Source organism: Falco rusticolus, chromosome 6 (genome assembly GCF_015220075.1).
Source record: "Falco rusticolus isolate bFalRus1 chromosome 6, bFalRus1.pri, whole genome shotgun sequence".
In the NCBI taxonomy this organism is placed as follows: domain Eukaryota; kingdom Metazoa; phylum Chordata; class Aves; order Falconiformes; family Falconidae; genus Falco; species Falco rusticolus.
Window position 1 is genome coordinate 55,405,795 of NC_051192.1, and position 23,761 is coordinate 55,429,555.

Sequence of the window (23,761 nt, forward strand, 5' to 3'; positions counted from 1 at the left end):
AGCTGGGATGGAGTTAACTTTCTTCTTAGTAGCTAGTGCAGTGCTGTGCTTTGGCTCTGATGTGAGAACAATCTTGATAGCACACTGATGTTTTTTTAGTTGTTGCTGGGTAATGTTTATACTAAGTCAAGGACAAGCCAGAGGGCTGGAGGGGCACAAGAAACTGAAAGGGGACGCAGCCAGGACAGGTGACCCAAACTAGCCACAGAAGTATTCCATACCGTATGACGACATGCTGAGTATATAAACTGGGGAAGAAGGAGGAAGGGGGGGGACATCCAACATTATGGAGTTTGTCTTCCCAAATAACCATTACAAGTGACAGAGCCCTGCTCTCCTGGGGATGGCTGAACACCTGCCTGCCAATGGACAGTAGTGAATGAATTCCTTGTTTGCTTTGCCTGCATGCATGGCTTTTGCTTTACCTATTAAATTGTTTTATCTCAACCCTGGAGTTTTACATTCCTTTCAGATTCTCCTCCCCATCCCTCTGGGTAAGTGGGGGCGAGTGAGAGGCTGCGTGGTGCTTGGTTGCCGGCCAGGGTTAAACCATGACATTCTGACAAGGAGGCCTTTGTGTACAAAAGCAACAAATACAGACTATAATACCATATAATCTGGCATTCTGCTACATTTCTAGTTCTCTCAAAAGATTTTCTGGTTTCCTAAATTTGCACTCCATAGACAGATTCCTGATGGGTTTATGCTTCAGATTAGACATTTAAACTTAGATGCTTACATGGGCATGTTTAAGCTTCCGTTAACTTCAATAGACTGAATTTAATATGTATAACCTTGTGTGATTTCCATCTATCTGTTTATAAACTTCAGAATTATCCTGAAGGATAATGCTCCAAAGAGAAAAATATTGCACTTTAAGGCTTAATATGAACTATGCTGCATGAGAAAACATACAGTTTAAAAATATTTATTTGCAAACAGCAAGTATTATTTCAGGGCATGCTTATTTGTTGAGCAAGACTGTCTTTTAGGTGGTGGTAAAAAAATGTTCTTACTCAACATGTCTGTCTGTGGCTCATGATATACACATGTTAAGTACTAAAGCTATAACTCATAGAACACTTCATCTTTCCCTGCCCTGCTGTTGGCACTATTTTCTTAAGTATTTCACATACTGACCAAAGTTAATCACATTCATTGTCAAATTGTTGAGAACCTTGCCATGGTTTCATTTTTTTTCCTATATAAATTACGAGACTTTAATGATGAGATATGGAAATCATATGGCCTCTATTCAAATCAAGAAGCTGATAAGAAAGAATATATCTTATTAGGTAGACGTTAAAATGGTATCCTCCAATTCACAGCCTGGCTGCTGTGAATCCTCTGGTTAAACAATAAAAGAACCAAAACTACAAACAGAAAGCAAAGAAAGAAGAAAAAAAATCTAATTATTGTTTTCAGCAGTACAATTACCCTCTTTAATTGCTTATTGTTGGTGATTTAAGCAAACTCTAGGAACCTTCAGGGAGATAAATATTAGCTATTTCTGGAACAGCTAAGTGAATCTAAGAAGGTGAGGCTGAATACAAACACCCAATGGGTGTTTTTCCAAAATGAAGACGAAGCAAACACTGATCACCTTCTTCAACAAAAATCAAATCCATACATTCATTGATTCTGGTGTTTAATGAGAGTTTTGTAGTGAAATCTGTCCATCAAAGTATGGCTGTCTTTTGTCTTAATCGTTTCATTTCACTTTCTCGTCCAAGTCTTTCAAACAAAAATTAAGCTAACTCAACAGATAGATGCTTCCTGGTGTCTTTGGCTACCACTCTTTGAGATTCAATGCAGAATTTTGTCAGCCCTACGTGGTGACAAGAGTCATGATAACTTGCTAATTCACCAGAAGGTAAAGTTTCAGACCTATTAGTATGTGATATATATAAAGTGTATTATCAAAAGAATGTGCAGATTCTTTGCTAGACTTGTGACACATTCCTAAAGTATCTGTTTGCTGATCTTTCTTTGGCAGGTGCATCCTCCCATATTTCCCCAATATGTTCCCTTGTTTACAATCTTGCAGCCAGCTTGTTGACAACAGATACTTTCTGCTACTGTGGCTTCATGAAAGCGAGTGGAGTTCTTGCTAATTCACTCACTACTTCATTTTCAGGCAAAAGTATAACTTAGGATTGTGCCCTTTCCTATGCACCAAGTCTAACCAGGAGGTTTTCTTAAGTTTAGTTCACTGCTTTATTGGCTTTTCATGAGCTTAAGGTGTACTGGATGCAGTTTCTCCCCTATCCCAAATCATTTCATCATTCTTTGACAGCAAGTTTAATTTACTCACAGACATTTGGATCTTGCATTTTGTTAAAAAATGTAACATGTGTCAACTTTGAGTTAGCTTTTGGGTCGAGATATTCATCAAACTTACTGTAATACACTCACTTTTCCCCCCTTCTTTTCAGATAACACATAAATTAATGTATTGCAAGGCCAGAAAGAGCCATTGTGATCACCTCATGTAACCTCTCACATAAAACAGGACAAGGAATGTCATCCAGAGTTCTATCCACCTATCCATTTATTCTAAGTGTACCTCTCTCCATGTGCCTCTGAAATAAACAGGTCACATCTCTTTGTTTCAGGATACTCTGCAAGCTTTTTTGGGTTTTTATGCCCTATTCAGGAAAGATTTTCTATTTTTGTCCAGTCCAGGGTAATTGTGCTTCTATCCTAGGCAGTGGTTATGAATCAGAGACATATGGATAAGAAGGGGAAATCTGTAACCCCTACTTGATCATGTGTTTGAACAATGTAATTTCTTGTGTTTCATTTTACAAGCAGTGTTTCTTTTTTTTTAAACAAGCTCCAAAACACAAGCTTTCTTTGCAGTTTCTGTTTTCAGCATGAAATACTGACCAAAGCTACCAGCCTCATGAAACATCATGCTTCTGTTAAGCTCATGATGAAATCTGTAGATGTGAATATGTTTAAGGGTAGAAAGATTTCTAGTAAAGGATTCATATGGTAATGAAGGTGTTAAAGCTAAAAGGTTTTTAAAATATGTGTACTCTGACAGGAGTGGGGAACATGCTGAATCACTTACAATGATGAATATTTAAAAATAGGGCACAGATGTCTAATTTAAATACAGAAAATTTCTTGGCATCTTACTAGTTGTTACTACATTTTTTTAACATGTATTTTATTCACACATTCAAATTTACTTGCTCTGATTTGCTTTGTCAACTGCAGGAGGCTGACTGATAATCCACACTTTGAAAGCTGCCAATGCCTCTCAAACAAATGTGAAATTTAAGTTTGCAGTGTGGACTTCAAAATCGCTCAAAACTTTTACTTGCTTTGTCATTAAGTTTGGTGGGTGAAAGTGCTTTTCTAATAGATGAGAAAGAAGAGTCAGAGGGTGAAATCCTGGCGCCTTTGATATCATGACAGACCTCCCATTGACTGTAATGGGGCCACAAGTTCACCTGCTGTTATCTGCTTAGCTATCTGTCTGTACATTTTTAATGTACTCAGGAAAGTGGAATTTGAACAATAGTTTAAAGCTGGGATATGGAAATACCTTTTCTTCCTAAGTGACTCGATTGATTCTGCAGCCTGTAAGATGTGAGAAGCTGCTAATCCTTTTTAAAACAGCTTCAAATAATGCATACAAAGAACAATATATTATTCAAGTAATCTGTTTGTAGTGTGCTCAGTGTTTCTTTTCAGCTCGATTTTAAATAGTTTATATATTTTAAAAAAGAGGATGCAATTATTTTTGAGAGGAATTAATTTTTGACAAAATATATGTGTTTTGTACATGATTTTAATTTTAATTAATATTTTTCTTGAAAAAAGTTGAAAATTACTTTCAGCTGCGTTTTGTTATTTTTTTCAGCTGTTTTTGACAGAACATTTTTAACAAAAGAAAACAACTTATACCTCAGCTGGTTAAACAACAAATGAAAATCAGCTTTTAGATTAGTTCTTCTTTCAAAAAAACACATTCCTATTGTGACTTTAAATTTCTACAAAAAAAAAAAAAAGAAAAAAGAAAAAAGAAAAAGAAAAAAAGTCTGGAGCTTTTCACCTAGCAATAGAATTTGGTATACTTATGATTTAGTTATTATATGCATTTAAAAAAACAAAATAGCGAGATTTCTTTCTTAAAATACCATAATCAAGCTGAGAAAGTTTGTTCTAAAGAGCCTATCAATTCCTCTTTTGATCATCACCCAAATATTAAATACAGTATTTAGTAGGTCCATTATGGTAATGCTCATGAAGCGTCTTTCTATTACTCGTTTACGTAGCTATTCATTTCTCTAGCAGATTAAGCTAAATTGTATTTAGCACATCGACACAATGAAGGAATCATTACGGGAAATTCAGTGCCATGGACCACAGCAAGTAAGAAGAGATTGCTATCATGTTTGGGTTTAGGACTAAAATCTATGAATCTACATTTATTCCGAGCCTTCTTACTAATGAAAAAGGCATAGGTTTTTATTCCCTAAAATGTGCATGTGTCCTTCCATAGAACATCACTGACAGGTATGTAAGTATCAATAAAATAGCTTTGTGAATGTCTCAGAGAATTACTTGAGGGGAAGAAACCAATGAAATTATATGGGAAGGTGTTAGTAGCAAACATCAAATATGTTCCTGACCTACCAGCAATGGCACACCTAGTTAAATGCGATGGGTGTACTAAACATCCTTCAAAGGAGGACTGTAATGTTTTTTCTTTTCATGTTACATAATATGGGCTACAAGTGAAGGCATTTCTTTCTGTTCATATTCCACCACTTTCATATTCTTTAATGTGTTCTCAAAAATGCAATGATTCTGAGCTTGGCTGAGCACTTGATGCACATAAATACTTTCTGGCCTTGCTTTGACAATGGCTTTCTTTCCCTTATACTCACAACTTACGTTCCAGCTTTTTGGAAGTAGGTTTGCTACAGAAAGTTCTGTGGATGGTTCTAGCTCTGCTGATTACTGTTTGTGTATTTCCATTCACGAACTGACTGCACTATTTTAACGCACAGGCCATGCAGGCTGCAAAGCTCCTTCTTTATTTATTTAACAGATAATCCTCATAAAATGACTCCTCTAGATGCCTATCAAGTGATATTTATTAATATGAGTATTACATTTAGAAAATATATGTGCACTTGAAGCTATGCACTCTTTAATTAAATATCAGCATATAAAATGAAAAATCAACTATTAATTTTTTTGCCATTATGAGCTTTGCAGCTGATATTGCAAACAAAATGCTAAAACATACCTTCTAACAGGGAAACAAGGAACATTACTTCTGCTTCTGGACTTTGTCTGCTTAATTTGTGCATAGAATTACTTTCCAAAATACAGCAACTGTAAAAGTAATATATTACATATATTTTTATTGACAATATTATAACCACAGACATCAGGCAACATATGGTATAATATGTATTATTTGATAGCTAATAAGATGCAAAGAGTGAAAAAGAAATAAAAACAATGTGCATATGATTTTAAATGTAGTAAAAGCATCAAAGTAATAAAATTATGCTTTCGGGTTGGAGTTTTCAGAAATGGAGCTAAAACCTGTGTCGTAAGGTAATTAGGACCTGCTGTTAAGGTCAATGGTCATCACTTCAATTTCTCTTGGAGATATTTGTGTTTTAAATGTCCTACAATGCATAAATAAAAGGTAAATTTGCCTGGATTACAATAAAAATTTTGTATTTGGTTTCAGAACTTGTTTCCCTGGGGTATTATTATAATACATAGTGTTATTTATATAGCATATAGGAAAAGATACTTTTTCTTTATTACAGATTTTTTTAGAATACTATTAATTGACAGGGATAAAATCCATTAGCAGAACTCATTATTTTTTCAATTTTAATTTATTTACACTGAGAATACCTCCTCCTCAGATGATTAGCTGCACTATTAGTAATAATAATTCTTCTTTGCTTTCCCCTTATTAAGACAGTTAATTCATTTTTGTATGGGGATGAGCACTATCGCATGGGCTGAAAAATAGATGAGGGATGTTGTAATGAAACAGTACTGAGGGCTACATCTGGGATCAGTTCAGCTGTATTTCATATTAGATGTGGTATAACACGTGCATTATTATTCATACGCTATTAAGGTGTTGGCTAGTGTAGAATGGACATAAATAGTACACCAAAAAGGCAGGTGAATTTTGTTGCACATTCTGTAAAGCCCAATATTTAATTAATGTGAATGGATATCTTTAATCTCTTCCATATTTCTCTAAAGAAGAAAAGATTTAAAATTGTGAAATGTAACAGAAGAAAATAGTTTACAAATTCTTGCCGTGAGTTTTCGAATTGCTTTAGTACTGTGTTGTTCAGTAAAGACAAACACAGGGGTACCCAAGAACAACCACAGTAAACACCAGCTATAACCTAAAGATATCAAGAATCTGCAAAGAGTTGGGTGAGGGTTCTGTGGTTTTACACAGAAATGGCAAGCTACGTAATGGAAAATAACTTGACAATTCACATTTGTTGTGATTTACTCATACTTGATTTCTTTGAGATATTGTGAGGCTTGCTCTGGATTGACTGTAACATAGCCTTTCTACACCCAGTAACATGAACATGGGAAACTAGAAGCTTTCTTGAGTCTAAAAATCTGTCACACAATCATCTCTCTGTAATGTTATTCTGTACGGATTTCTTCATGAATTATATATAGGTTAAAGAAGTTTGCCATAAATAGTGGGTTCACAGAAAGGACAGGATGAACATTTGAACTCATTGGTAGAAGGGGGAAGCCATTTTTTACTTTCTCCTCTCAACTTGCAGTCACCCATCAAATGGACCCAGCTACAAATGTAACATTAGTTCAACATTAAAATTCAATAAACGTCTTTCTCAGTTTCCCCACCAGGTCTCAAATATTGCACAGACAGGAACTACAAGGCTGCTGCTTCAGCTCTTCCTGAGAACTATGAGGAAGTGGATAACACCATGCCTTTGCTTGACTTATATGTTAGGTAAACAAAAAAGTTAGAATTGTTGTTTAACCCTGTGACAAACATTTAACCCTGTAAGAATTTGTCCCTTCCTTTTTTTTTTTTCTTTTTTTTTTTTTCTTTTTATATCCTTCATAATTGTTTTGTTTTGTTTTGTTTACAAAAGCTAGAAAGGAAATGACAATGTTGAAAATAGAGAAAAAAAAAAACAGTTGTTTCCAGTACTATAAAGAATGTCAACGGACAGGAATGGCTAACAGTAGTGTGAAATGGTAATTAATAATTCAGTTAGTGGATAAGTAGTCTGTGTGCAAGTGAAAAAGGGAATTAAATCTGGTTTTCTCTCCATCAGATATCAGGCGAAACACCACCAATGTTCATCGAGTCATATGGGTATAAAGGAAAGTTTGGTGTGTACATATTTTCTCAGAAAATTTTCTATGAACATATCATGTATGCATATTCATTAAATCGTGCATGTATTATGTAACCAAAGATTGAGAAAGAGAAAGAATTTTAACTTTTCAGACAGGTTAAGGAAACTGAGTGCATCCCAAACCTGCTGAAGATGGTGCTGCGCAATACAGTTCCCAGGCAAATAGTGCTGTTTTACTACTGGACAATGTCATTGTATTGAAAAAAGGAATAAAATATTGGGTTTCTAATGAGGATGCAGATATAAATAAATAAATACAAACAACCTAATGAAACAGTGGTATTAAGAATCCAATCTTGGTTAAAACTATAAAATAAAATGAAGGTGCTTACAATGAGATAGCATTTGCTAATTCTTCTGAGCTCTCTGAAGAAAACTGGAAAAGGTAGCTCTCAGGGATTGTTAATTATGCTCTTTGAAGAGAATAGACACATTATTTTCTTATAATATTTTGATACTAATGCACGTAAATGTATCTGAAATGAACTGTGAAAAGACAAAGAGTGATTGTATTATTTTCCTATAGTTTTCTAAATATCACCTTTGAGGACTCTGCCTCTGTACTCTCTCTCTAAATTGTGCTTCTTGCTGTCAATCTACATTGATGAATTGAATTTGCTAATTCCAGAAATCTTAAATTTATTGCTTATTCAGAACCATTTGCAACACTTTTATATACCATGATCTCTCAGTCATGGCAATTTTAAATAGCTAGTTGCTTGTCTCAGGTTTCAGAAACAGAGAAATATTGTTTTGCTTCAGCATACGATTAAGGATTGACTCTGTAAGCACTTTCTGTGTGTACTTAACTGCTCAACTGGATAGCAGACTTCAGAGAAGTTGTCCTTATGACTTATTGTATTGATGTGATTCTGTTTTGTTTTTCTTTATCCAGAGGCTTAATTGTCAAAAGATGTACATATTTCAGAATATGCTGAAGATACCTTTGGTTCAAAAATGTGTAAAAAGATGAGATTTTTTTTTTCCAGAATGATTTAACAAACTGCAAATAACAAATGCTTATGCTAAACATTGCCATTTCTGAAACATTGCTCGTCTGAAAGCTTTAAGCAGTTCTGGGTTTGGTTGGGGGTTTTTTGTGTGAAAATACTGAAGTTCATTATAAACATTTAGCTGAAATACACTGAGGTGATATTACTGACTTGCAAAGCTGTGATGAACCTGTTCAGTGAAAATAGTACATTTTGACCAATCAGATGTCATTTCTCAAAAGTATCTAAAAAAGAACAAAAAAATGTCAAACTATTCTTCCTATATATTTTTAATTTTCTCAGTACAATAAACATGTTATCTTTCTGATAATGTAGTTGTTTTTATAATGTGGTTGTCAGGTATTAATGTTATGTTAGCATGATACTGAATATTTGAAGTAAACCAGTGGTGAATAGGATTAAAAAGTATTTTTAAACTTATAAGAATGTGTGTTCCGTAGAATGATTATATATCTTATTAAATTAATAAGTGAATGTAATTTTCTAGATTTTTTGTAGAATATAAGGCATGCAGAGATCACTTGTATGTATATTTCAGTCATTTAATAATTTAATGTATTGGTATTTCAAGGTATTGTTGCGCCACTTGTACAAATCTCTGCTTAATTTAATTCAGATGTAACTCAGCCCTTAATTTTTACAGCCATTTAATGCGCAAACTATGGTAAAAATGCCAACATTTATTGATTTATTATCAAACATTGCTTCTAGCAAATTTTTAAATTTCATATTAAAAAGGTTTTGATGGGGTTTGCTTTTTTCTTGGAGAATTACCTTGTCATACTCTATCTGGCACTAGCTAAAAGCACTAAGGACTCTAGGAGCTGCAAGAAAAATACAGCTGTGGTTTGGTTTTTTTTTCTGCCTACACTAAGATTTGTTTTACATTAATTTGGGGCCATTTATGAAGCAAAAGCAAAGTTTTTCATACATGTTAAAATTGTAAAAGGTTTGTAGTAAGTCAGTAGGTTTCTGCTTTTATGTTTAAATGACAACATATAATTCACAGGAAAATAGCATGATGTGTCAAGCTACTCTAGGCAAAAGGGTTTTGCGAGACATTGTGTTGTTCTTTTTTCTCAGCAAGAAACTTGTCAGACCCCTGAGACTCCTTAATTACATTCTCTCTAATCTACAAGAGTAGTTGTTGTGTTCTTGGTTTTTTAAATAGAATTTACTTGCCAGGTAGGTTTATAAATATCCCCAATGTCTCAGTCATCTATGAAACACACATAGATCTTTAGGCAAGATGTTTAACATTACTGTGCTTCTTTAGATGTTACACTGGTGCATGCCAGCTATAGGTAAAAATACTAGCAACAAATTGCTCAGTGATCTAGCTAGACCAGAATTCTTCTCCCTCGCTGATTTTACAACTTCATGAGGGTTAGCACCATCCAGACAACCCCAATCAATACTGAATACATACAGCAACGAAAGTGTTAACAAAAAAAAACTCAGGAAAAGAATCCTCATGGCTTGTCATTTACCACTTTACAGAAACAATGCCAGTAAAAGTGGAATACAGTTAACAAAATGAAATGTCAAATAAGCAGTTTAAAATTCAAGGAGAAACCCTTCTAAAGGCTTGTGTGAAATGGCTTTCATGGAGCATCCCTCTGTTCTTAATTCTAACAGTGAGGGCATACCTAGCCTGGGTCATTGGCTTAGCCTCCAAAGCTACAGTGCAAGGATACCTTCTAAAAATGTGTCTGGGACCCTAATGAGTACAGTGAGGTACATGTAAAACACACCATTCTAGCAGATTAGGAAGCCACAAGGTTTGATGCACTCTTAGAAGGAATTCTTCGCAGCAGTTATAGGTGGTAATTCATCTCACCTAATTTTCACCACAGAAAAGATCATAATCTACTTAAGGTAATCATCTAAATCCTCTTTTAGGTAACGGTGAGGCTGTCTCCTTGAGAAAATAAGTCCTAGTTTTGGACCCACAGGTTAGGTTAGGAATGGTTCCTCAATGGCTCACAGAAGGACCCCAGACAGTTAATTTAAGTAAGGTGATCTGCAGAGCTTTTCTCTGCAAACCACATCAGAGTCTTTGCTGCTCTTTCAACTTTACTTAGCTTAGGATTGTGGTTTTTCTACCTTTAATCTTTTCACTTTTCTGGTAGGAAGCTTGTTGCTTTTTAGCATGAAGCATGGCACATATTTTCTTAGAAATTTGCTGATGTGTAAGATTTGAAACTGTTACTACACTTTTGTGATAAGTACTATGGTTTTATTCTATATTCAAAATACTGATGAAATTGTACATGATAATAAACAAAGCATCCTACATTTCTATGCCACAGCAGTAGTCTGGAAAATTTTTATGACAGCAATGGGTGTTTTGGAGATACCTGGGTCACAGTTATGATATCATGGTGCAGGAAAGCAGATAAATGAGATTCACTGTGACTTAAAAGGTTTATTGTCTTCCAAGGAGATGGGATAGATTGTGAAGACAAGCCAAAATCCAGGAACTGGGGGGAAGCAAGGGTTAAGAGAAGGAGGTGTACCTCAGCATCAGTGTGAGAAGTTAAAAGAAATTTCAGAAACTATTTGAAGGGATATAATACCAGGGATTTGGAAAAGCTTAGCCTGACCAAAGACAACCAGTATTGGAAAGGAGTGCTATGCTTCACTGCCTTGTAATTCTTTGTGACTGCTACAGCTGGAGAAGGCCATGGGATAGTGCTGATTATCAGTAAATATCTGACAATGCCACATTAAAGGTTTATGTCTACAGTATTGAGCCATGACACAAATGACTGTCACATCAGATTATGAAACTGCTTAAAATAAGAAACAAACAAGACAAAAGCTATAGCTTAAAAAAAAAAAAAAAGCAGCAGGTGAGGACTAGTTGAAGACATGAAGAATAAGGAATTTACACATTCTGGCTTCCGTCTTTGTTTTATACGAGTAACATGGGGGATGATGCCTGATGAGATTAATACCTTTAAGCCAGCAAGTTTCTTAATGCTCAGAAAGGAGAACAATGGGGGAAAGGACCACCAGATTCAAAGAAGACAGATAATGGAACTCACTGCAGATGAATAAAGAATCATATGCCTCAGTGCACTGAATGTGAAAGAGGCCCATTTCCAGTGCTGTAGCAAAGGCTGTTTTAAGGTTAAGGATTCTAGCAAAGGCTGCATCTTTTGCAATACATCCATGTGGCTCTGATTTCCATAGTTATGACCCCAGCATAAGAGAGATAGATAGTGTGGGCAATTCTCAGAAGGAACTTTCATGTTCTCCTGTTTCACAACTCTTTCAACACCCATGCTCTCTCCCCATAATATGAGTTTTATTACATATATTTTTTCTTCATTTGTAGCCAGGATATGTTTTCTAAAGGAAATTTAACCCAAATGGCAAAATTTTTAATATATTTAAGATCTAGTTATGCATTTGATGAAGCACTGTTTAAAAATAAGTAAAATTTTCTAAATAGAGTTGGAGTTGATGGACTGTAGCTAAAATAGTCTGATGATATTTTTAAAAGGTTTGCACAGATTTTCTCTTTTGTATTTTCAGCCTGTGTAAGTAGATGCAGGCTGGATAACTGTTTCAAGATAAAGTTAAGAGTACCAAAACATGAATGAGTAATAAAGGAAAGAGCAATCTTTAAAACATGCATAAGTTAGCCAAGAGCACATGTCTGCACTATTCTTGATAAATGTTTCTATCTCTGCTTTCCCTCTTTCCTTTTTTTTTTTTTTTCCCACTCCAAAAGTGGCTAGACTCAAAAGACTGGCTTTTCACAGCCATGTCTAGATCTCAGTGATGTCTATTCAATTGAAACACTATGATCTAAAAAATAATAAGCAAAATGATAAAAAATCTGGTTTTGCTGTTAGTGTAATTTTTGTTGGTTTTGTGAGGTTTTTTAACCACATGGAACATTTTGACTCTGAGTTTGCAGTGAGCAAATTTCATCATTCAGCAGCACACAGAAATTGCATCAGTACACAGCAGAAAAAAAGCTCTCTGGAAATGCACAGTGTCTGAATGTTACCTTTTCTGTTTAACCCTTTTCTTCACTTTATTTTAGAGTCTGTTAATTTAGAGAAACAAAACATTCCTAAAACCCTTATATATCTTTTTGAATTACTGGGGTCTTTTTATGAAATATAATCATTTTCCTCAACTTGAGTGCTGCAATAAAAAGATAACAACAAAACAAACAAAATAAAAGGAAGTCCCACCATTATGCTCAGTACGTGTTCACAACAATGTAAATCAATGTCTCTTCAAACTGGGTGAGTGCCAGCTCCTATAAGCTATTAACTGTGCAGCTTTAACAGAACAATATTAAACATGACAAGAACTCATCTGAGAGCACTACCAAAAGAGAAGGGTCTGAGTTGTCCTCCTGTTGAACTTACAGCGCCTAAGCAAACAGAAAATGTCATTAACTTGCAGCTACGAGTGTGCCAATTTATTGTCAGAGGAAATACTTTGAGATTGCTGTCACTTTCTTAGAGTATGAAGAAACTTGCTAATGCCAACTTAAGTTCTCACATGTATTTTCATGTCTGTTTTCTGGAAGGAGTTGCCAAACCTAAGTATTCCCTGTACTGGTACTATGAAGAATCTGCCTGAAATAAGTCTTATCTCTTTGAGTTCAGTGCTTCCTGGTTTCTCTAGAGGAGGGTTACATGTAGCTTAAAAATAGTTTCCATGTTTTTATTATAAACATTCATTATGTACATACAATTACATAGATCAATGCTGAAACTGAGATGTCAGCTGTGAACTCACCTAGCTGAAAGTTTCCCCTGAATAAGAGTTTATGCAATTTTTCAGCACTTCAGTAGTGAATTGAATGTTGACCAGTATGGTGAAAACTGAACTTGAGGTTTGAAAATGTTTGCAGATCCCAAATTCATTTAAGATCATCACAGGAGTGTTGCTGAAGCCCCTTGCCCCCATGGTTGTTCAGGTAAACCCAGTTCACCCTTCCTGAATAGGACATGGGTTATGTGCTGAAATTCACTGGGTTGAACCTGCTTGAAGGATACCTGACCTGAAAGATACTGAACCTACAGAACAGATTGGTCCAACCCTTAAATGGGACAATAAGGTGCAGTAAATTCAGCCACTTCCAGTGAGAAGCTTTGTGTGTCAGCAGCACCATTTAAATTTGGTCAAGGTCATTTTGTTTTTCCCCACCAGGACTCAGCAGTGATTTTAAACCAGGTCCATGTGCATCCCAGCCCTGAACCCATAATGAATGCCTTGGTGTGCCAGGCAGTACTATTCTGCAGTCCAAATAAGATTTCCATATTTGCCTTTGTGCTAGTCTAAACCTTTAGCTCATCTACATGCCAGCTGAGCTGCCCACAGAATTGTTTATAAAGAAAGCAAACAAAAACAAAAGATGTTTAGGCTATTTGAGTCTGGAATAGAAATGTAGTAATTTTGAAGATGAAAGTACAAATCTAGGCATTATTTTAATGAACTAGTCCATTAGTGAGCCTCCTGATTAGCAAAAATAACCTCGCTTATGTGAATAGCCAGTCCTCTAAATGCATGTTTTGGCTTACTGGGCCACTTGAGGCACTTGGCACATTACACTTTAAGTATGTTGTTTTGGACCAGTGACAATTCCTCCCGCAGCCCAAAAGAAAGATGCACTTAGAGGAAATGTTGGCAAAGGACCAACTCCTACAAAGAAATGGCAATTTCTTGTCAAAGACACAGCACAGCTCTATTCTCATTTCCTGGTAAATGAAAGTGTTCTTGCTGTGACCTGTAAACATATTACACACTCTTCTTCAATTTTGTTGGTTGCAAGACTGACCCTCACTTGATAAAACTGCTTGATTATGGCAGTGTGACAGGAGCGTGGTATCTCACGTTTCCATTGCCCCCATACATGTGCAGATGTTGGTAAGAGTAACTAGTCTGGAATTTATTCTACTGCAATGGCTATTTCCCCTCTTCTATTTTTCAAGATGTTTTCTTTTTCTTGTCTTACTTTTTAATAAAATCTCTGAGCTTTCTCACTGTATCATGCAATGAATTTTGCCTCTAGACAAGAACAAAGTGAGAAGGGAAGCAGAAAAAGAACAGTAGACGCTTCATGGTATTGCATGGTCTCTGTACATTGGTACTATTTACAGACCTCTGTCAGGAGATACTCCTGTGCCCCAGAGGCAGAGGGAAAAATGTTTTCCATTTAGCTTTGTAAATGTGAGTCACAAAGCTTTTTTATTTTCATCCCTCCAACTCTTTGTGCTGTTGCAAATATCTTGAAAGAGTTTCTTCCGGCCCTTGATCCTTGCCTGTGCCAGTCCAACTTCATGGGATAATTCCCAGTTGCTCTGAATCAGGTGAAATCTTGGTTTTGGTGCAGACTCACCATTTCTTCCGGTGAAGGATATGTTCCACCAGTCTGAAGACAGCTTGCTTTAATTTAAATACACTTTGCACTATAGTTTTCCTTGGTTTATCTTATGTACTCAAAAGGGATATAATTCTCATACACAATAGCCTTTCATGTAACATAGCTGGTGTCAGATTAATTTATACCTTTTTGAAGGCTTTTTTCAACTGTGGCAATGAAGTGAAAATGTAAAAATAAAGATCAGACTAACTGAAGTGTAGCACAACCCCACTGAATAAACACGTTCTTTTAGTGAACTGAACACATGCACCAACAAGAAGACCTTTTTCTGAAGTAACGTTCATAAGCCTACTGAACACAGAGAAGAACCATATAGGAATACACCAGTTCCACTCAAATTAGGGTTTCTCGCTGCCTACATTTATTTATTATCTGTGTTGCATGGAAAAAAGAATTACTGTGAGACGTAACCCCAAAGGAAATATATGGTCTATCAAACAGCCATGGGATTTCCAGAGTAATGTAAGAGAAGGTCTGTTGGCAAAGGTCCTCTGTAAGAAAAAGTGTTTAGGTGAAGGTCTACATTTTGTTGAAGAAGCTGTTTGTGTTGTGGTTTAACAAGTAAATTCTTGAAGAGAGGAGGGGTGTTGTGACCATATAAAAATATGTGTATGCAGACAATCTTCCAAAAGGAAGAGAAATTAAAGTAGACAGCATATTAGCAAGCTGTATAATGTAAGAGTAATTTTTATTAAATAAAAAATGAGAGTGTTCTCTCAATTCTCTGAATCACTTCTTCTTGTAAATCCTTCAAGGCTTTACAAATCAGAACAGCAGAAATTGTCCTGGTTTTAAAGGCCTTTATTTTTGTTTGTAGGGGGTTTTGATATTTTATTTTTATGTCTTTTTTTTTTTTTTTTTGACAGCCTTTCACAGCAAGTCAAAAAAAGAGCTCGAAATTGAGCACAGATTTCTTAAGGCCAGAAGTTATGACTAAATTAGTATGCAATTTATAAGAAAAAATAAACTGTTCTAAACCTTAATGTTCTGATTTCCTGAAACATTGATCTAAAGCCCCAGTGTTTGATGCAAATACTATTTGATAGGAATACTTGGATCATGATCCAAAATAGCAATGTCTTGTTTCTGAGCTAGTGTTGCCTTGGAAATATTCTCGTAAGTATTTAACTATTCAGAAGACCTAGACATGTATTATGCCTTAAACAGACTTGACTCTCAAGGGGAGTGGCCAGCGCATCTCCAGGAACAGGTGTAAGTAACTTCTCCATATGTTATTTGTGATGCAGGCTTTGTCTGTGATGTGAAACTTTGTTGCTCCTCAGAGTTTACATAAGAATTGGAAGAATTTCAAAGAGCAGAAATGTGCCAGTGGTAATGTATTTCAAACTCAAAAAAGTATTTTCTAAAATAACACAGAAAGTACTAAAAAGGAAATTTCTACATATGTAATAGGAAAAAGGTGCCTGATTCAACAGGTAGTATTTCAATTTTATGCTTTCATAGCACATTTTGGGGGAATCTAGCATTCTTCCAACCACACCAGTAAAATTTTGGGAAAACATTAAGGACTCTCAGGACATCTTCAGTTTACTCTGTATCATACATCACTGGTTGAATTATAGAGGTATCACTTAAGGAGGTCTTTATTACACATTTGTAGATGTATATGCATTTTCTTATTCCACATATGCAGAAGTAAAGCTAGAGGCCATAACCATGTGAAAGACTCCTTTATTTTAAAAAAAAACCAACCAATGTTTGCAAAGTGTCCATGTAAGGAGTGACATTCTGTCTATTATAATTTTCTCTTTATTTTAAAATATATTTATTTTAAAACTTTAAGATATTTTTAGAAATCAGTTCCTATATCTTGGCATTTTCATGCAGACTCCCACAGAAATCAGCAGCAACCAGTCTGTAAGGAGAGATATTGACAGACTAACACTGTGTGAAAGATTTACCAGGTTCCAGAGTTATTCTGAGTTATTGTGAGTCTGGTATCCTCACACCACTGTAGAGGCTTATAGTGATATAAACACCATCACCCCAGATTTTGGCTCAGGGATTTAGGTGATGTGTATTTTAGATGACATATTTACTGATTTTTACTCTATGATGTGAAAAAGCAAATAATCTAGACTTTCAAGACCCTGTTTAATGGATGTAGTTTGGAACAGTACAGGACTATTTTCTGTAGGTACTAATATCTTCTGTGGTCCCAGAAAAATCCTACAAAATTTTCAGGTTAACTTGTTTTTGTTTTTTTATTCAGTTATTCTTTTTCTGAGTTCTCATTTGTGAAAAGCAATAAAATACAGCTTCTGATGCAAACTCCATTTCCTTAATGATAGAGCAACTGTTTTTGCTTCTTAATATTAGAGCAATGAGACACGAAGCAAGATGACAATTTAAAGACGTATGTATAAACATTTTATTTTGCTGCCTCCAGCCCAGCTCTGAAAATCTACAGCATGTGTTGTCAGGCCTGGTGATTTAACAGTTCTGACATTCCTGCTTTTAAGCAAATTAATCACGATAGCAATACTCAGTCAAGCCAAAGCTATGATTGGCTGAACATATCTCAGCACTTAAGTGTTCTGGGGTTTTCATCTAAGAAAAGGTATGTTTAGAATGAAAAGTCTTTATGTGTGCATAGGCACATGTGTGTGCATGTATAAGAGAGAAAGAAGGTGAGCTGCTGTGCAAATACATTGAATGGAATAAATGCATTGATTATGCATATCACATATCCTCCTTTTAAATTGCAAATCCTGAAATCAGAGATCTGGGTGGGATTAAGCTAGAAAAAAGAACAGATGGGACTGTTGATGTGACTGCCAGAGGCTTGGGCAGAAGGCAATGAAAAATAATTCTATTTTTCCCCTAAATTGAGAAAGCTAAACTGGTGATCAGTGGTAGGTTTTGGGCAGATGGGATGACTTGGAGAAAATGGTTGGCAGACTTAGTCATGAGATAATGAGAGTAAGATAAGGATTTTTTAGGGTGCATCAGGGGATCTTGAACATTAGACTATGTAGCCATGCATGTTTTTAAAAAGACAATAATATGCAGAGGAGAACCTTTTTTCACAAAATGTGAGGATGACTCCAGATCTATTTATCACATAGCACATGTAATGCCGTGATTACAGGATATATGTATGTTTGAATCCAGAATGGCAAATGCTTTTGTATGTGTGTCAGTCTGAATATTCCTGCTACTATTAACTGTGTAATAAACTAATGTTTTTTTCCTTTCCCTCACCCCATTTTGCACTCAAATCTTGTCCCAGCACTTCCACTTCACCCAGGTGCTCACTCTCTCTTTTTCCTTGCTATGAAATATCCACTGTTAATTTGTAAACACTTGAACACAGCCAATATCTTATTGTGTTGGGAAGAAAGCAGAAAGGTGAAGTCAAAACGCTTCGCAATGATAACTGAAAACTACTAGCATGTACTACAATAGTAACAGCAAATGTGTAATGCAGCTGCACTGACATTTTACCATCTATCCTGAAAAATACATCACTAACTTAAGTGTGATGGGCTAGAATAAACCTAAAAGAATGGGTACTCTATTGAGGAATTTCTGAGAACTTTCTATTCTTTCTGTGTCAGATGTTCAGATTAAAAATCACCTTAGATATAACATATTTTGCTTTATTTTAGTACCACTTATTGGATCAAATGTATATTTTATAAATAAGGAAAAAGGGTTCAATTTCTAGGAAGTATGGAAGGATTATTTAAATAAGAAAGACTGAAAGGATGATTAAATCTCAGCTATTAAATTTTCATTATTTGTCTTGCAAGGAATCTGTTGCATGTTGAAAAATGATAGCAACAAAAGTCTTGGAGTTGTAATATAATTCATGAATGTCACTATACCTTTAAATATTGGCAAAAGGCCTCAGTAGATAGACTAAATAGCCACAGAAAATTGATTTTTTCCCACTGGTTTTTCCATAGTCTGCAGCAATTCTACCAGTCAAATCTAATCGACTTTTGCAAAGAAATTTCAGTATTCCTGGAAGAGTACCTTTCAGACTTGCTCTACAGCATTTGAAAGACAAGTTGACATCTTTTAACCAATGAATAGAATAGCCTTTCATATAAATTACGTTAAAATTTTAAAGTACTTGTTGGAAAAGTAATTATGTGATCAGATTGCCTCATGTATAAAATGGAGCTCACTAAGAAGGACTGTAGGATCAGGGAAGCTCTGAATCTCACTTGTTAAGTATTCCCAGGTGTGCAGGGCAAGAGATGAAGATTCAGAGGCCTTTGGAGTGGGACCTGGGCTATCCTTCATTGTGAAATGACCCTGGTCAACTGGTGGGTATACTCCATAGTACTTGCTACTGGTATACACATCTGTACAGACAATTTCTTTTATTCATCCTACTGTCCTGCTGATCTTCAACTTTTAATTGCAGGTCTCCTTCCAAATTCAGAATCTGCATTTGAATACTTGTATCAACTGAGCAACAACCACAGACTTAGTTGTAACTGCATCGTCCTGCATATTGCTACCTAAGCCCAAGAAGATTTAAGTATAGACTTGGATATAACGTGCATTTCAGCACCCATCTACTGTGTTAACTCTAGGAATGCAAGGAAATAACCAGTGTGGAAAAAGAGTTGCTGTCATAATCACATCTGATTTCTAGTCAGTTTAAGAGTGTGGCAGCTATAACTAGCTGGCTACAAGCTGACATCCTTCAGTAGCCAGCTGAGACATCACCTACTAGGTTTTGGGTACTGTACAAATGTTGTTTACACCAGAAAACTTTGTAGGACTTGTTTAATACCAGAACTGCTGGAGTTCAATGACAAAACTTTGTCAGCTGGTGTGACAGTTTAATGAAGATAAAGGGGACTTTAAAAGCTGGTACTACAAAGGAACATCCTATTTGGGGAAAATAATGAATGGTTACCTTGCTTGGCTAGGAAAGAGAAAAGATGAATCACTTCTCACTGGTGCAGGATGTCACAATCACATTTTGACCAAACTCTCTTTGAAGGATGTCCTCATAAAACAAACCTTTTATTCTGATGTTCAGAGCAACAGAAAACATCTGGAACAGTGGCAAAAAGTTTGAAATTTTGAGTCAAATTATAGGAGATTTAAAAACATTTAAAAGTATCTAAATAATAAGTGAATTGCTCATCTGAATTTTTCAGCAGAAGTCATCATCAGAGATCCCTCTTTTGTCAGACTTTGTGGGAAAGAAGGCTGAAGGTAGCCAAGCAAATCAACCATATAGTTATATGTAGTTAATGAAAAGAAAAGAAAGGATTTTAGCATACTGACATCCATTTGCAGTAGTGAGGCGGGTGCTTTTCTTATCATTCAGTTTCACACAATCTGAGCATATAGGCTGTTCCTTCATGTCATACCATATGTGTAGTGCAGCCTCACACTCTGAAACTCCAGGATTCTTTTTTTTCTCTCTCTGAATTTCTGCAAAACAAGTCACCTGCAAAATTATTCCATACCTTTATCATTAACCAACACCTCTCACTATTTCACTTTCTGACAGAGACCTGGGTGTTAGTTTCACGTTGTGTTTTAGTGCAGTTCTCACCTGCAATGGCAGCTCATGGAACTGTCAAGACAAGTACTTTGCTTCTGCTGAGTTCAGGCACTACTTATGCATCTTTACTGCACCAGCTACCCATTTTTGAGCTGGCATCCTGGCCAAGTGTCTGAAAGGTCTATCAGAGTTGACAGAAAAATGTAGGGTTGGGATTACCTGGCTGCCTACTATCTTAATATTCATTCATCATTCTGAGCAATTTAAGACTGGCCTTTCTGTAGTCTTGGCAACTCTATACACACTAATGATAAATCCAGCATAACCTTGGATCCCAAGTCTTTTCCCTATTGTATGTCTGAGTAAGAGAATAATTTCCTTTCATCAACCATGAAATGCAGTTTGGAAGCCAAACAAGTGAGCTAAACCTATTACAAGACCACAATAAGTAAAAATTGTCTTCACATTATGTTTCAGATAAATATTTATATACTCTTCAGAGGTAAGTTCCCTCAAATTTCTACCACATTCCTCTATGAAAAGCTCACCAGGAAAACAATGAGTTATTAAGAGAATCATCTACCCTGTGGTTTCCTGAAACTCATACTTCAGTTTTGAGAGGTATGCTGCTTGTGGGCCTTGGATACATTTAACAGTGTTGGTCAAATGGTTCTCTGCATAACACTTCCCATGAAAGTATTCCTAGAACATGGAACAGTTTTCTTCTACAGTAATAAATTGTTTATATTCATGCCTATTGTTTTTTATTAGGCCTTACATTTATTTAGATTTTTTGAAAGAGTAATATCTAACACCTGATAACAGAAATGAGTGAGAGACATCCCAAGCCACAGACATCTGCAATGCTCCCAATACCACATCATTTTTGTGTGGAGCATTTTAATGTAAAAATATGCATCATATTGTTACTATACCTATGTCATCATGCCATTATGCAAGTCTCAGATAAATCATGCAAGAGTCCCATTCATCATGAATGAACATTTTTTCACAAAAAAATAATACATAGTATAAAGATGCATAATGGTAGCTACTGTAAAAACAGCTTACTGAACAAAGTTTTTATCACACTCAAGACACCTGTAACTACATTACTCTTCAGTGATGCTCTTCATAATTCTATAATTCCTAGACAAAAATGTACTTGTATTAAAGGGACATCATCAACTTATGAATGGCATTCCACATTCAATATTTTACTTGCTACTGAGATAAACCCATCTAGCTTGCAGTGAACATCACATATTATGCTCTTATCATGATGCTATCTAAAGAGCACTTTCAGCCATTTTATACATTTTGCCTCTTGTTCTTACTCATCTTACTAGAAAACTGTAGTTAAATTTTTGCTAGTTATCATTTCTAATGTCAACCATTGAGTCCCTCTTTCAGTGCTGGAATGTTTTGAGTTCTGTGTGTGTTAGCCATAGTGAAGAAAATATCAAGTGCAGTTTCCATCATGCTTGCACGTTGAGAATAGGAAACTAGAACTGACATGAGCTTTAAGATAGGTCACATAGATTTGATCATACTTTACCGGAGGGGTGGGCGAGTGGGAGGAAGTCTTAATTTTTATCATGTTCCTTTGCATATTTTTATTCTTCTTATCAATTCAGATTGTGCCACACTGTCCTAGTCACATATAAGGATAGTGTTAAGACTCAGTTGTTTATACACACGGCAGAGACATGTTGTCCAGTTTGTTTCCAGCCTAATCCTGGAACACATTGGATACATTTTCTAGCATGTTTGCACTCACACAGCCCTTATTCCATGAGCTGAAACTGTTAAATTATTTTCAGGAGGAAAGGAATTCCTGAGTTTTCCTTTAACACTTATTTTTATTTTTAATACACATGAGTCTCAGAGTGACAGTTTGTGGAGCGAAAAGCGCAAGTGACAGGATCTGCTACTTTCGTCTCATTCTGCTCAGTATTATGTTCAGTCCTCTGATAATTGCTTTCTTGGTCCCATCCTTCCAGGCAAATTGACAAGCTCTCTGCAAGGTTCTGTTGTTGATTTTTTGATACTTTTTTTCCTCTATATAAAGACTACCATTAAAGGAACTCACAAGTGGGATTCATGTCACCTAACTTTTACCAGATTACAGTTTTGTACTGTATGCTGGCTACTTTGCCAGGCTTCTTCACTAGCCAGTGAATGAAAATAGGTGACTTTGGGACACGAATCCTCATACCCTAAAATGCATTTCTGAAGCTACATTTCCTTTTATTGCATGAAGATTTTTGATGAATGGTTTACACCAGACATTAATTTTTAGCTGTCCACGGCTGAGTGGGATAAATCCCACCATGTAAGCTTAATTGAGGTTGCAGAAAATGCAAGCACTGAAGATCTTAAATAGCCTTACTAATGTACTCTGTTGATCTGAGTCATGCTACCCTGATCACAACAAATGACACAATGCTGACTTGTCCTCCCAACACCTAAATGAGCTATAGATAAATCTGTTAACTTCTGTTTCTGAGAAACCGCTTTATACAGTTCACATACCAATTTTAGTATTCTGAAATATATATCTTTATACTTTTATATATTTATATATAAAATATAATTTATCTTATATTATTAAATATAAATTTAATATTCTAAATTCTTCTGAAGACAAAATCTGGGATCAGTTTTTATGGTTCTGTTTACACCTACAAACTTTTTGGTCATACAACATCAATTAAACAGTCACTGAGCTCTAAATACTCCTAAATTAATCAGAACATAAAATTGAATAAATATTGGCTCATGAAGAGACAGATGCATCTTTGCCAGATAATGTCCTTCATGAAGAGATGAATTAATGCATGTTTCTTCCTCCCAGAATTATTCTTATGCTCTTTATCTTTCTTGCAGTTACCATTAATTTTAATTAAGAGAATTGTAAGGGCAAAAAGCAAGAAGAAGGCCACATTGGTAATGCTCTATCTCTGTCATCCAAGCCAATGTATAGACCCAGTTGGGTATGCCCACTGGCCATGAGAAATGATCAATATTTTTGGTCAGATACTTTTTTTATTTGCAGAGAAAAATAAATCAGAATATACTGATAGGTAATGGAATGCAGCTGGTCTAGAGCCAGCCCTTGCATTTTAGCAGGAAGTACCATTCAGGGGCTTGAAGCAGAATAAATTTATCAAAGTCCACACCTAATGACAGGATAGAATTTGGATTCATACCCTCTGTCTCAGTCTGCTCAGTTCTTGTCAAAGATATGCCAAGCAGTTGAAAATTATTCTGAATCATTAACTAGTTTTCTGTTAAAAACGTACAATAGATTATACTGTAGTTATTGCTGATTTTGAAAATCTTGTCTGGAATTGAACAGCATGCTTAAAAAAAGAAATGAAAAAAAAAGACCAAACACAGCACATTCTGG